Raw genomic sequence first — 15,415 nt, forward strand, 5'->3', positions numbered from 1 at the left:
CTTTAGATTATGCTGCTATATATCTGTCTCTGTACTTTCATGCCGCATGCACTCTGTTCTCGCTGCCAACATATCAGGGGGCTCCCCGCGGTTTAAATGTCAGAAAGATCCTCATTCCAACCGACAGAATTAACTTACAGTCAGCTCAGCACGCCGGGGCTCCGAATGATAGGATGCACCATCAGGAGATAATGTTACTCACCTGAACTGCAGCACCGCGAGAACAAATAAGATGTGAGGCAGATGCAGAGAGACTGTGGCATTGTGATGACCTCAAAACAAACAATTAGCTTCACAGAATTTTCATCTGAGGGGAGATACGGCACGATCTTGCACCTTTTTTGAGAAAGGTTGATAACAAAAAAAAAAACAACAACAAAGGAATGAGCAGGTATTGCTCATTTGTTTTCACACACTCCAAACACATTTTATATTCTGTCACATCCTTTTGCTCTCTGTGTTTCTCCCTCTCTCATAACAGATGGTGAGAGGGATTCACTCCTGGGTCAGATGCACACACAGAACAGGTAGCACAGTGTGGTAGTAACTCAATGCACTTCACTGCAGTGTCATGGAAGAGTGTTTTTTCGCAACGGCTTTCGCAATTTGAAAATAACAAAAGTTTGCTTTATGGAGTCGCCTGCAAATTTTAACAGCACTTGACGCAGTTGTGTTTGCTCGGTAACTGTTTCTTCCTGACCGAGCTCTTATTATCAGAAACAGATGCTGTGTGATAGCGGCTGCATTACAGGTGCCTCTGTACGTGTAACCCTCACGAAAATATCGCTGTGTAATTAGTTGGGATGGCAAAGAAATAAAGAGAGAATATGAGACAGAGAGCACTGCGGTAACATCTAATTATCTGTATCGTGTTTCCATTTTATCCAGATTGGACATCTCAGCTCCTGAAGAACAAAAAGCTTCCACAGAGTAGATGGAGTCAGTTTTAAAAACACCTGGGAGTGAAACTAGTGAAATATGCTGATAGAGAGCAGCTCACAGGGATTATGTAATGTTGTGTTGACGCTTCATTTGACAGCGATGTGTTCAGGAGGCCCCTGTAGGTTTTTGCCTTTACATTACGTCCCCCAGTGATGCTTCTTGAGCTGGTTTGATTGAGCAAATTACATTTCTTTAAATTGTGAAATCGAAACATAATGTTGTGCCTAAATATGGAGCTTTAAAGGCAGTGAGATTCAGTGAGGCCAGGAAACATAAAACTGAAAAGCTTTGGCACCCTCTGCTGTTAAAGAGTTTTCCAGATGGCAGCTATTTACACAGACCTGCTGTAGTGGTGCAGGCCTGACAGAGAGGAAAATGAAAAAAAAATAGCTTTTGTGTGAGGTTTAAGGACACCATTTTGCCCTCATCTACCTTCCTATTGGAATGCATTAGTTCTCTATATGAAACCTATGTTGAAAAGAGTTTTTTTGTTTTTTGTTCTTCTCCCAGGTGATGATTCCCGAAGGAACGCCAGACTAATTGTTGCTGTTGCTTGTTTCATATTCTCCTAATACCTTGCAGCTTTCCTCCCGCTCCCAGGAGTATCGCACTTTTGCTCGGCTGTTATTTGTCGGGGCAGTGCTTTGCCCGCGTGTTGTATAGTCTGCTCTGGTTATCCGGGGTGAACTAAGACAAACATTAATTGGTGGCACTGGATTCTGTGCTCTGTACCCGCTGTGAGCCCACACCACGCATCGGTGTGGCAACCCCATCATCCCTCCCATCCGAAATCTCCTCTGACAGGGCCAGCAGCACCGAGCTCCTGGTTATCATTTATCATCCCAGCAGATTGGCTCGTGCAACACACACCAGACTGATGGGTCATCCTCATGCTGGGGACCTGGCTGGAGTAAAGCCGTGGCGAGTTGTCTGCATGATTGGAGACCTGAGAAATGAAGAGGAGGGCTTGTCATTAAAGAGAGAAGGGGGGGCGGGGGGCGGGGGGCCGCCACACTTCTAATTCATCTCTCTAGTCATCGCTCTGCAGTGTAAGTGCTTCAGACAGCTCCGATATCGTATTAGCACACCTGCGCAGGCCCCAAGAGGAAAGAATAGGGCTTCTTAGTGGTGTTCCTAAACAACTCCCTCGGAGATGTACACCAGAGATTACCCCATTAATACATCCCACTACTCACTGGGGGTGGGGGGGGTGGGGGGGTGGTGCTCTCCTCCAATGCACATCTGTAGGATACCACAGGTGGCACCAGGAGGTATACTCTAGGGCTCATCAGCTGAGTAGATGTCACGCTCAGGGTGGGACACTTGATCGCTGGGATGATGTAATGCTGCTGTGTTCCAGGGTGCAAGTCGTATAAACGTAGGTAATCTGACAAACTGTCATTTTACAGCTTTCTAACTGATCACCAACTGAAAAGATGATGGATGGTGAAAATCTGGAGGCACATTCGGCCACATTTCAAGGTAAAACAACATATTTGATAGCTTGTTAGCTAACGTTAGCATTCAACAACTTCCTAGCTAAAATTACTCTTTTACTACATCCTGTGTGTTTCACCTCCAAGTGTCTCCAAGATGTGTGCTGATATTTCTGATCGTATCGTATCCAACAGTAACGTCAGCTAGAATATGGTTGAATGCTAATGTTAGCTGTTGCCTAATGGGAGCTAATCAGTTATCAAACCTGTTGTTTTACCTTAAAATATGATCCTGATGTCCCTCCGGAGTAAACTATCCGTTGTCTTTACAGTTCCTAAGCAATGAAACGATAATGATTTCTCATAGTTGCCAACGTTTATATGACTTGCACCCTTGAACACAGCTGTACGACATTTGGGCTTCCCACCCTGAGTGTGATGTCAGAGGAAGATGGCCACCATGTCTGTTGAGAATGTTTGGTGGGCCGTTGATACGCTCTTTACGGGCCATTGAATCACTCCTTCAGCGCTAAGCCATGCAATGTTAACACAACACTTTTCATCTTGACTCCACTTCATTTATTGTGAATGCCTTGAGCTGATCAAAGGATGGCGGTTGACAGGTCATCATTAAGTCATAATCTGCCCAAAACTCCTTTGTTATTCTTAAGATCTTGGGCAAAGCAAATACATAGTTATGAGCGTGGACTGCTGTCTTGGAAAAGGTCAACCCTGACCTGCTGATCAATGATATCATGAAGAGCTGCTCCATCAACCAGGATCAACCACTTTGTTGACTCATGGGGATATTTCCTGAAGCCTCGACACATTAATGAGCTTAATTTGATAGCAATGCTCGACTAGGGGATGTCTCTTTCTCTCTCTCTGCTGAACGTCACCTCTTAGTGTTAATGGGGCAGACATGGACAGTTTTGCTTTCATGACAAATTGAAGTATTGGCCAGCTTTCATCTGTTCTAGAAGAAATATGGTCTCAGACACAAGGCTGGATTTCACTGTCCAAGTTTATAGAGGTAATATAAACTATGTTTTAAAGTGGATTTTTACTTTAATGGAAATTACTTTTGCATTTCACTTTTTGGCATCCAGCAGCTAGCTGTCTCCCTGCTCCTATCTCCCAGGATGGACAGACTCTGACAGGTCCTATTCAATATTGCGAGGTGAGTTAATCGCGTCGGATATTATTACCGGTTTATTAAACTAAGCTAGTGCACGAACAATAATTCAAACAGCTGTAGGCTTGTAAAAATATAATTCAGAGGGTTCCATTATTACATTTCGCATTAGAAAAGGCGTTTTAATACATACCGGATCTAATTCAATCCTGAGAAGTAAATCTGTCAAAACTCACCCGCCCACTCTGAAACAGTATGTACACGTTCAACTAGTTCCACCAGAAGTGAAAAGCTGGTGTAGGAAATTGTCTGAGAAGTTGTGTGGTCTGATTTAAATGGGCTGTCTAGTTGTGATGACAGAGGCACAGTTTACCATGACCATTCATGCTGTTGAAAGCAGCTCTCTGGGCAGATGTGATCAGCGGAGGCAGTGTCTCCCTCCAGCCCAGATTGACAAGCCAGACCAGACTCAGGAGATGGATATCACAAGGGACAGCTGAGCTGCAGGAAACCAGTGGTGCAGGCAGTTTTCAGCCAGCCTCATTACAGTGGACAGGTTGATCCAGGCAATTGCTCCTCAGCGAAGGTTGACATCCAACGCACTAATTGTGTAATGCAGTATAGGATGACAATTATGATACAGTTCCCTGGTGTAAAAAATGACTGTAAACAATTAGGGTGTTTGATTTTACTGGAGCAAAACAAAAGGAATGTGTGAGCTGTACGTGTGGGGAGATATATTGTTCGATGCACTTGCAAACCAATTTCCTTTATGCATAATTTAAGACGGGCCACATTCTTCAGAAGTGAAACTGTGAAAGAGCAAATGGGAAATTTATTTGAACTGTGCACTACAGTTGTAATCACAATTAGCGTAATGAAGGAAACATCTCGTCTGCAACTTGCTCATTCACCTCATCTCGCAGAAGTACATTGTTTAATGCTCGTCTCTTTCTTAACATGAAAGCATCAGATCAATTATCGCATATGCACGCTTGGCCTGCATTTCAGTATTCTTTCATGTGTCTCACTCACCATGACAAGAGCATAATCTCTGAGCATTAATCTTTATTATTCAGCAGAGTCACAGCAGAATTCAAATCAAGGACCATATACTCAAGGTCACCGTAAGGAGAGAAAAAAAAAACATTTTACACAGATTAATAAATCAAAGTATATGCCCCCAATCAAAATGTAAGTGGAACACTCAGTATTGATTGAGGTGTCCTTATTTTGCTCTGTAAAACCATACTGGATACATATTTCATCACACATCCAAAGACACTAAATGGATTCAAATGGAGGATGTTTACTTTTCACTTGCTACTTTTTCTCTAAATCAGGCGATTAAGCATTCTGAGACTGTAGTTACCATCCGCTGTGCTCTGAGAATGCAAACTGCCCAAGACAAGCAGTTGTCCCCAAACCTGCTGTGAGAGCAGACAGATCACTGGTCAATTTACTGATTGGACACTAATTGTGCATGCACTGAGAAGCAGCCAATACTGCCCACGAACAGTACACAATACATTTCTCAAAGTCAAATCGTGAACATTAAAGATGTGCCAGAGAGATGTCAGGGGAAAAGGGGAAGAAATCATAATTCTTTCTCTTGTTATTACATTAAATAGAAAACATTATCTTTCTGACATTTTTTTTTTTATTATTTTCCTCTTTCTAAAGACATTCTGTTCTGCTGTATTTGACCATTTGACAAACCCCTCCAGCGAATGACAATGACTGTCAAATCGTAGCTTAGCAAACGTAGCTAGGCATGGCAGGTCTAAATGGTGTGCTACAGTGAGGCGATAGTCTACATTTACAGAGCTTGGAGGGTGGCGTCTTTTATTTTATTTTAGCTTTTCCAAAAACTAAATGAGCAAAAGTGTAAGGAACGGATTAAACAGTTTCTTTAAAGATGCACTACTGTATGAAAGTATCGCCGTCGGGTGAATTCATACTTTGAAAAGATCGGGGGAAGCATATCACCAGAATAACTGCTAACTGCTGCTAACTGTAGCTACTGTTAGCTTAGTTATACAACAAGCAGTCCAGACTGGGAGGTTGTGGGTGTTTACACTGCTAGCACAGGAGCTTTGGACCAGTATGGGCTGGGGCTAGCTGGTTAGCATGCTAACTTCAGTAGATATCTCTGCAACACAATACAAAGATGTCAAAATGTCAAAACTGTTATTTTTTTTGACATTCTGTTGATTATTTGTTTTTTTTATTTTAATGTTTTCAACTCAAATTCTTACATATTGCACCTTTAACTTGCTCTCACATAAGCTATTGTTGCGAGTATATCTCGCTTACTAGCTTACACTTACAGTAGTAGCCTCGTGTTACTTCCCAGGTCAAGTTATAACCTGTAGCTAATTTCTGCCGCTATGGCGTCTCTCACTCAAAACAAAACGAAAGAGTACTGTAGGATCATGGGAGCTGGTGTCTTCATCGTTAAATAACCACCATTACTGATGAAAACTGGCAGAGATGTTCACAGATAAGTTAATGTTATAAGTTATAGCAACAGGCGATGGAAACAGTATGCAGTCAACAAATTCATGGAACTTTTATTTATTTATTTAGTGTTAGCCTAAATAGCTAAATGAAAGGCTGCCAACTAGAAATAACAAGTCTGGTTTCACCACTATCGTCTCAAATCAAGGACTCACTGTTTGAAAGAATTACATTTAATCTTTATCATTGTATGGAGTTATTATAACTGAGGTTCAGGAACTGGACCACGCCACTCCTCCTCGCTGATCTGCCACCCAGGCCCAGCAATCAAACCACCTGCGTCTCGTCAGCCTAACCACCTGTGCCGCACTAACCCGATCACCTACGTCACCCTGATTCAATCACCTGCGAAATCTATATATGCAAGCCTAACCATTTCTCTCCTGTTCGTCTCAAGTTCTTACAACCCTCCCCCCCAGACCCTCTCCTTCTCCACTATCATCTCTCACAGGGTCACTGGCAGCCCAGCCTTCGACATCGCCATCCCATGGCAAGAAGATCCTCCAGAACAGGGACCCAGGCCTTCCAGCACAGGAACCACGGGGTGGACAATGAAGCCACGCCAACTAAGACGTGCGCCCATTGAGATGTATCCCCATTCTGAGTCTCAACCTCCCCGGTTCCTAGACGATCCAGCCAATCCGCAACCCTACTCTAACCTCCCTTCCTTCATCCAACAACCCCGACCCCCTTTTCCTATCCTCCCGAATCTTCTACCAATTTAAATAAACTACCTTAACGTTAAAATGTGGCGTGGTCTTGTTAGTGAACATTGTAAATGTCATATTTACCATGCAAGATGAGAAAACAGATGACAGGTGACGCAGCAGTAACTGAGGAGTCTGGTTTGTGTGCTTAGAATAATCTATTCACACCATGTCCCTGTTTAAAAAAGTAAAAGCCTGCCACTTTAACTTTATGTAACTTGCAGTCTGGTGCACTCCTTTTCAAACGTTGACCTGCATTCGTAAAACACAAGTCTTACAGCATGTTTTGATCCACTTCTGCATAACCACTCAGCAGCATGCAGGCACTCATCCAGGTAAAGAACCTTGAACTAAAACATATAAAAGCATGTCTGCCAGTGAAAATTAGTCACTGACTTGTGGTTGTCCTGTCGACAGCAAATTGTTAGATGCTTTAAAGTTCCTTATCAGTTCATTTGAGAGATTATGAAAGAATTTCACTGTCCATTGTCTGCCAGGGAGGCTAATTATTTTATCACAGACATTTTAATTAGCTGTATCTCAGAGTTGTCCACAGAGCTACAAAGGCTACAATAGATAGAGCAAATAGTGTACGTGAGGCTTTTCATAGGAAGACGTATGTTTCACATAGTATAGCACAAAGGATGCACAGAAGATATTTTACATTTAATGTCTCTGTGTGACTGTGAACTTCTGCAACGCACAAAGTCGATGTTAGAATTATTGTAGTGCCCATCTCACTAGGAGTGTTTCAGCTGTAAAAGCCTCATCCCAATCTGATGTCTACATACAGTAACATCAGTGAAAAGATGAATGTGATGAAAGGATTGTGCAAACACAGTAAGATCATCAATAAATCCAGCTGGGCCTTGTCTACATTGCTGAGGAACGCCGAGATATGAAGTTATATTAATTTTTTACGGCAGTGGAGCTGAAATCGGGGGTTAAAAGTGAAGGTGACGCAGATTGATTAGTGGCTCATGATTGATTAGTGAGTGGACAGCTGTACAGAAGACAATGGAGCAGGCTGATGCCAATGACAAAATTATGTGGTTAACTCATATTCATCTCTTTTATTAATGACTAAGCAGCTCCTTTCCAGGCATCTTCTAGATTGTCAGTTTTTTTTCCCCCCCATCCCGCCCCCTCGCTTTCCTCATTGCCCGGTAAAATAAATTATAGACAGGAAAATGAAAATGTGGCAGGTGATTTGTTGGAGAGATAGTTTGTTATTGTGTGCATTTGGAATTGATAATTGCTAAGGTGACCTATGATCTCCTTGATTAACAAGGACACAGCTCTATATCCTGGCTGCTGCGGGGCTGATTTGCAGAGCTCTTTGTCAGCATGATTCCTTTGCCTTTTTGTACTGTATGAATCACACGGATACGCTATCAGTCATCCATATTTTATTCCCTATAGTATAAAAAAAATAAACCTTTGAAGTTATATTGATTTTTTTTTTTAATTCTCTTGTTGGAATTTTTACACCTGTATTACTCAACGTTATGGGTTGTTCCACATTAACTGACACATGCAAGGATAATGCCAATTTGTAAAATTAAGCGTGGCTACCGTAGGTTTAAGTCTGCCATCCAGAACCACTGTTAAAGATGAAGTTTTAAAGTCATGAATGCTTGTCAATCCACAGTGTGGGGGCAGCTGCTCATGGAATATTTACACAGCTAGAGACGGGGGTTTGCTGGAGTCTAAGGCCTGGTGGTTGGAACCACATTCAAAGGAAACGGATAAAGGCCCTGAGGATTCATGCAGTGCAGCATTGTCTCTGACATAAAAAAAAAAAAAATAAAAAAACAGGAACAATGCTGAGAAAAAATACCTTTATTTAAAATTCAGTTCTAAACCCAGGCATGGAAAAGCCAAATAGGAGTGTGAGTGGAATGTAAAGCAGAGCTGCAAGCACCAGACTGGCATAGTTTAGGTCACACATGCATGACAGGCGCTACATATTATTTATTTTTTTCCCCTGAATGATAAATTCCAGTTAGAGAAAGTGTGTTTGTTGAAGCTTAGTGGCATCTTCTCCCTATAAGGCTGCCCGGCAAGCCTTTCCAAAGCTAACTAAAAAGGCTTCCTCACATTCGGTTTCGACTCATATATTCATTCTCTCAAGAATCATCCACATGATGCCCAGTTTCTTACACATGTATTAAAAATGAAAGTGAATTGATTAATATTCATTGCGAGCCATATGGTAAACAAGTAACTCTGTGGCGGGGAGATTTGGTCCGGTTTGGTGGTGTCAGCATCCTCTTTTTGAAAGGAGAAATTTGAAACGCAAACTCCTTTGAGTAGACAGCAGACTGGTATATTTAACATCAAAAAGACCTGCGAGCGGAAGTAATGAAAGATACTGATAGAAACCACGCTCGTCATCATGGGGATTATACAATTCTGTTGATGTTTGATTGCCTTTTTTGTTACAGTGTGAGCAGCCGCTGATGATACAAAAGGTTGCTCTTTAAATGTAATAAAGTGCTGAAATGGGAAAAAAAGCTATTTTTACTTTGTTAATAATAATTACCTGTATTATGATGAACATTTTTCACCAATAAATCCCCCAAATGTGATCAAAATGACCCAAAATCCATTACTCAACAGTACCAGTGTGTGTACATAAAAATTACACCCAATGACACCATTACGGACTCCAGTTTCCTCTGTCCCTCCCATCGTATAAAACCTGCAAAGTGGCAATTTTCAGAGTGTCATTTTTTTATGGTGGTGCATGTGCCACAAGTCTGGTTTTCATGATTGTGTCCCGGTGGCTGGTGTGCAATTTTATTTTCCAAGAACCAGGATTAGTGATTATTTCCATCTGAACATCCTGCTTCTTCTGGAAATATTTCAAACCGCTGCAGCAAGACATTATCAGTTTCCTTGTGATTGTGAGCAATATTTCATTCAAGGTTTTATACAGGCTTTGCTAATTCAAATAGTGACCACTGTGTGTAGGGGTCCGCTCAACTGTGTCCTTGTGTACTACTGAGTAATCAAAGACAAAGTCCACACAGTCGGACTCGTTTTAAGCCCCATCATCTTTCCTCGACACACTCTGTTGTTGGCAGACTGTTATCCATAAACACATTGTTTGTGACTGTCTATTCTAACTATTAATGAGACGACACACAGTTACATCTAGTCGTCTTCCTCAAATAAAGCCAAACACAGAGAAGTACTGTGTTTGTTTGACCGCTGTAATATTGAAGCGATCACTTTGATTTTCATTTACCAAACAGACTCGTCTGCGTTATCGAAGGTCAAGGATCATCTGTGCTTTTAGCTCTTCTGCCTGACAACAAACAGCAGCAAGGGTTAAAAGCACATGAGATCATTTCACCCCTATAAAACATTTTTACACTGTTGACTAACTGACTTTCAGATTTCCCTGATTACTGCGAAGACGCTGCAGGGTCAGAAGCGCAGTTACATTTAGAGTGCAAACACCATATTAGACAGACCTTGGCCTAATGTCTCTGAGCAGAGACGGTTCAAGACTCTGTTCTTTCTCGGCGCAGTGGGTATCAGAGTGCAGTGTGTCAGTACACACGTACATTTCACCTCATTAATCAAGCAAGGTTATTCTAACTTTACATTTAAAGTGGGGTTCAAGTTGAAAGAGCATGTCTCGGCAAACGAGGTAGTAAGTAGAGGGACTGTGAAAACATTTGGAATACATTTTCACTTTCACTAAAATAATGAAGAATATTTCAATTTTTTATGCTTCGGCGGCGTTAAATGTTTCATTCACATTAAAATTTTGATAAAAGTGGACCTCTGAAACCTTCCTTTATTGATAAATGACGAGTGGATAAGTTATCCAGTTGCTTAAAAGATCATCTCCTAGTGACACATTTTCGATATTAAAGGACTCTTTCATGGCATTTTTGTCCCCTGAGGGTCCCACAGACAGAATTTATCACTCAATATGACAATAATGCAAATTTGTGTTGTGTCATTTACACTGTTGCTGATGCTCATAAGGAAAAACCAAATGAAAGACAGTATTAATGTCTTTCCTCAGCACTGTTTCTGAGTGAACTCTTTCATTATACTAAAATTCAAATTGGCTTGCGACGAAAATAAATGTGGTTAATAATACATTGGTAATGACTAGTGAGGATCGTGTGTGCTCGCGAGTCAAAAGGCTCATATCCCACACATGTGAAGTCATTTTGATACATCGACTGCGTGCACAGTATATTTTCAAAGAGCCTCAACCATGCATCTTTTTGACAGACATTGATTATCTCATACGGTTAACATACATTTCCCTTTGCACTCACTTGAAGTGTTTATGATTGCCATACAAGAGGAAGTGCAAGAACTGCCCTCAGCACTTAACCTCATCGCGTCAACTGCACTCCGCATTTTCTGCAACAGTTTTTAATTAAATATGAAGAAAAATGGGAAAACAGCCCTTGAACGGATGCAAGCAAAGTGCCCACGCTTTAATTTGTTAATAGAGCTGTACATCATTAGTGTAATGATCGCATCGAACCGTAAGACACAGGCCTGTATACACTGATAGTGACAACCAATAGACGCATGACGCACATTACTGTAAGCATGAATCCATAATGCAAAAAGTCTGTGTGTGTTAATAAAGGAGACAATCTCAAAGTGTTTGTGGATACCCGCATTCTCACAGTACGTCTAGACTTCTTCACAAGTTTCTTTGGCTTTGCCGCGTCTGTGAATGTGAAGTTAATCACTTCTATTCATGTCCCAGGGTGGGTTACTGCTTCCTTAAATCATGTTGCTCTAAATAGTGTGAGATCTGGGAGTCCTTCCTGCGAGATTATTGTTTTTATTACATGAAACCTGCAAGACAAAGAGACCCTTAACAAAGGTTCACAAGAAATATTTAACAACACTGACAGTCTTCAGCCATGCCAGCTGCTCTGCGAAGATGTACTTTGGCACAGTAGTGATTTGAGCTGAATGCTAAAATAAGCATGCTAACGAGAAAATACTAGCATGCTAATGTGTAGCAGGTAGAATGTTTACCATGTTCACTGTTGGTAACACTGTATAATAAACATCATGAATAAATGGCATATGTTGAATTAATTAAACTTGCTTGAGTCAATAGTTATTTTACTGTTATCAAACAACGAAATGCTTTATAAAACATTTCTTAAGCAATTCTAAGAGTTTATTAACATCAGTTGCAACTTTACAATAAATAATTGCTTAATAAATTAATTATAAAGCATTTGTTGTTTATTAAAAGTGAACTATTAACTAAAGTTTAAAGTAAAAATGTACCATTTAATAATGATGGTTATTATAAAGTGTTACATTCCTTCCTTAGTTTAGCCTGTTAGCATGGTGACTGCTGCCTAACAGTAAACACTGACTACAACTGATGCTGATGGTGATAATTAGTTTTGTTGGTATTTGGTCACGTGTAAGTATTGAGTAAATCAAAATTTTGACCAGATGATGGCGCTACATGAAAAGTGAAAGGGTTCACCAAAGTAATTACAAATCACCCTGAGGACAATGTGAGTGTTTGTACCAAATTGCATGGTAATCCAATGTCACTCAAAACAACAGATGTCAACACCTCCTGGTGGTGCTAGAACAAAAGCCAGAGGATCCCCAAATTCATTTGGAGTCATTTTTTAGGGAACATGGATGTTTATATAAATGTTTTACCAATCTATCAAGTAGTTTCTGAAATTTCAACTGAGGAGTGAAAACTTTGACCTCTGGTTGCACAATATAAAAAGTCAGGGGATCATTTAAAGGGGACCTGTTATGCTTTTTTGTTTTTTTCCTTTCGTTCAGCGTTTTATAGATGATCTTGTACAAGTGAAAGATCTTGAAAGGTCAAAGTCCACACCAACCAAAGTTCCTCTCTCCCACAGAAAACACTGCTCCTGAAATGCCTAATCAGTAGTCCCAGTTTAACTCAGTTACTTTGTGACATCACGTTACATCATCATGTCACATTTACATAATTTATGCCTTGGGGCTAATTTGGGATGTAAGAATTGATTTAGCACAGTCGCTCTGTTGTTAGTGGTGCTGGTTCAGGCATGGTTGAGCTGACCAATCAGAGCAGACTGGGTATTCAGGAGTGGCGCCTTAAAGAGACAGGAGCTAAAACAGAGTATTTCAGACAGAGCAGGAAATACAGTGCTGTAGCACTGCACAGTATGAGACAACTGATGTGTTTTTGGGGCATTAAAGCATATAGATCTATTCTAGTAGTAACCCAAAATAAAATTAAGAACCTGAAAAAGTGCATAATGTGGTCCAAGCCTAAAAGAATGAAAAAGTCCACAGATTAGTCCTCCAGGGACCATTAACGTATGTACAACATTTAATGGCAATCTATCCAAATTCATAGAGATAGACGTTGTCATCCCTAGAGTCACGCTTTCTTTGTAGCAAAAACAGGAAGGTGACTTCTTTCAGTACACAAGAATCATCAAAACAAACCAAATCCAAGTAGATAATACTACCCTTACATAGTGTAGCGGGGGAATGCAGATGTACCACTTCTGCATGGTAATTTGCTGGAGAAAAAGTAGCAGCGCAGTTGTAAAGAGACAAACAAATACTCCCAGATCTGACCATTAAAGACGTATCCAGTACAACTTCTGTGATGACAAATAGTGTAACAGCTTATTCCACAACATTACAGAAAAGCAAAAATGATTCAGCACTTCAAGAAAAACTTCTTTCAGACGAGCTCATTTGGGGTTTGCCAATAAGTCATCCAGCTGAGATGCCAACAGGGAGGAGTCCATTATCACTGTGCTCAGACAAATGTAACATATGGACTACCTGGTGGTGACGGAGCTGAGCTGAAAGTCTGAATACATTTCACTGCTGCCTGGAGAATTTACCCTTATCTGTGTGTGTGTGTGTGTGTGTGTGTGTGTGTGTGTGTGTGTGTGTGTGTGTGTGTGCACCACACTGTTGGGTACAAAGAAAATCCATAATTTTTCAATGAGATTGAGAGTTCATATATTCTTAAAGCAGTCAAACTATAATGATTCATAATGGTTGGTAAACATCAATAGACCGATGTTTATCACATGATCAATAGACTGATGTTTATCGCATGAGATGTTGTAATGGACATGAATGCTGTAAAAGAGCCATTATATCAAACAGACGTACTATCCTGCACCCACACACACGCCTGAGTGCAGGCTCAGTCGCACAAACAGGAGCAGGTGATAATAGGGCTATTCTTTATGCGGGGTCATGAATAATTCAGAATCCATGTGCTCAAACAGATTCTTGAGTTGACAGAATAATATGACAGATTCTGCAACTGCTATTAGATGAGAAATATCACAACTGTTTTTAGAGATTCTAGCAGGGAATAAATTGATCTGCTCGCTGTGTAACTGAATTCAATATCAGGACATTTCAGAAAATCCAAAAGGCTTCATGAGTATGTATATGTTTATAAATAGGGTTCCTGCCTCTGCTTTTCAATCTGCTGTGCACGTAGACGTTTGACATGAACATAAGGCAAATTACGATCTCTTTTCAAAATAATTTCAAACCGCATGATGTCATTTATGTTGTTTATTCATTCTAGGAATGACTCTTTAACAGGAGATATCCCACTGTCACTGTTATTGCACAAATATGCACACTGTTCCACTCTCGAGCTGGCTTAGTAGTCAGGTCATTATTCCTCATTCAACTTTGACTACATGAAACCACATTTTCTCGTGAATTTCATCTTCTTTCCTGGTCACGAAATGACCAAGCACGCAGGGTGCCATTTGGGCTCCGGAAACGTCTTTGCAGGGGAGAGCGATGGCAGCGTTTCCTCAGGCTTGGCAATTGGCCTCCCCATGAGTCAGTGGAGAGATACTTATTGTGTTCTCATTGTTCAATAAGGCTTTGCATGAATTTCTTCCACCTCTTAGCTTGCTGAGCCAAACGCTCCCTCAACGCCAAAGTCTTCATTATGGCCGTGGAAAGTGGGCTGGCTCGAGGTCACCCCTGATGTTCCACCGGCTGCCTGGGGAAGACTGGAATTAGAAAAGCTACCACGCTAACAGGCCACGGCAACCAACTGCGCTGAATGACTCCAATCTCCTTTATAAGTTTGGCAACAGATTAACAACGCTGTAAACGCCGCTTGGTACAGGATGCTGGGGATATAAACAAGTTCTTACAGATTCTCGCACTGCTGTGGCCGATACTCTCTGTGTGGTTCTGGAGCATTCTTTGGAAAGGCTGGCTCGCAAACACTTCACACTGAAAAACTTCCTGGAAATAAATAAACAAATAGGCTCTTCATGCAGCATCTGCTCAGATGGAACGCATTCAGTCAAGGCCTGAAAGAGACGGCCAGGCTAATGAGAGTTAACTGAGCACAGCAAAATGATTAGAGCGGCTGACCCAACCCTCCAAAATTAAAAAAAAAGAAAAGTGGGAAAATACATGATCACATTCTACCAGGGGAACAATTGCCTCTATCTGCACTGACCAATCTCCCTTTTAGAATATGCAAATAACTCTAAATATGCAAATGGACTGAGCTCCTACACGTGTGAAGGTCATGCACATTCATTTCTCATTCGAGACCGAAGGCCGATAATTATGAATCTGATGCTTTATTGGCACCTGATAAAAAAAAAGAGCCACCAATGTGAACAAAAAGCCTCCAT

This window comes from Pagrus major, chromosome 15 (genome assembly GCF_040436345.1).
Source record: "Pagrus major chromosome 15, Pma_NU_1.0".
Classification (NCBI taxonomy): Eukaryota; Metazoa; Chordata; class Actinopteri; order Spariformes; family Sparidae; genus Pagrus; species Pagrus major.